This window comes from Chiloscyllium punctatum, chromosome 18, assembly GCF_047496795.1.
Source record: "Chiloscyllium punctatum isolate Juve2018m chromosome 18, sChiPun1.3, whole genome shotgun sequence".
NCBI classification, from domain to species: Eukaryota; Metazoa; Chordata; class Chondrichthyes; order Orectolobiformes; family Hemiscylliidae; genus Chiloscyllium; species Chiloscyllium punctatum.
The window spans coordinates 74,197,381-74,198,154 of NC_092756.1; the positions used below are offsets into that span (position 1 = coordinate 74,197,381).

The 774-nt window shown below is 46.0% G+C and overlaps 1 non-coding gene across 1 annotated transcript; it reads right to left on the reverse strand.

Moving 5' to 3' along the window:
- Positions 1 to 258: 258 nt before the first annotated feature.
- trnar-ccu (transfer RNA arginine (anticodon CCU)) lies at positions 259 to 331 on the reverse strand. The gene has a single exon. It is a non-coding gene; the product is annotated as a tRNA-Arg (tRNA).
- Positions 332 to 774: the final 443 nt, after the last annotated feature.

The window sequence follows — 774 nt, forward strand, 5'->3', positions numbered from 1 at the left end:
GGATCAGTGTTGAAGGGTTGGTTTGTTGATGAGAGTGTGATGAGAGCTGGCTTCCAAAAGCAAACTCTCCAACCGCACTCTTAGGAATCTCGTCCCCATCCAGAAACAGCAGCCACTTGATCACCACCTTCAACATTCAATCCTGCAGATCCTCGAAAATCTTGTGCAAGATCATGTTGGATACCACTGACCATCAACTGAATGCAGAGATGGGGATTTTTCCAAAATAGATTATAAATAAAGGATAAGCCACAGAGACACCCCAGATGGGACTTGAACCCACAATCCCTGGGTTAGGAGGCCAGTGCCTTATCCATTAGGCCACTGGGGCCCCACATGCTGTTTGCCAATGGCAGCCTTTAAATACTGCACCCTGACCTCTCATCGTGTGTGTTTCTGTGTGTTGTACTCTCACTGATTGGTTCTTAACCCTTCCATCCCAAGCCACATTGTTGGCTGCTTGATAAATTGATCCCACCTCCCATTTCTTCCCAAACGGACAGATGAGATATCAACCAAACTCCAACTTTGCACAACTCAAGTCTGAGGAAAATGGAGCAGACAGGAAAATAGCAAAGGGCTCAATGTTATTTTGTGCAGCACTTTCAAGATATTTGCAGTTACTGGGGCAGGTGGAAGTGGAGATGTTGCAAAAAGCTGCATTGAGGACAATTCAACAGGATCTTTGCGGGCATTCAGCCCATTGTGGCTGTGCTGTCTCTTTCAGACAATTCACCCCAAGATCTCCCAAATCCCGGAATTATCTTGTATAAG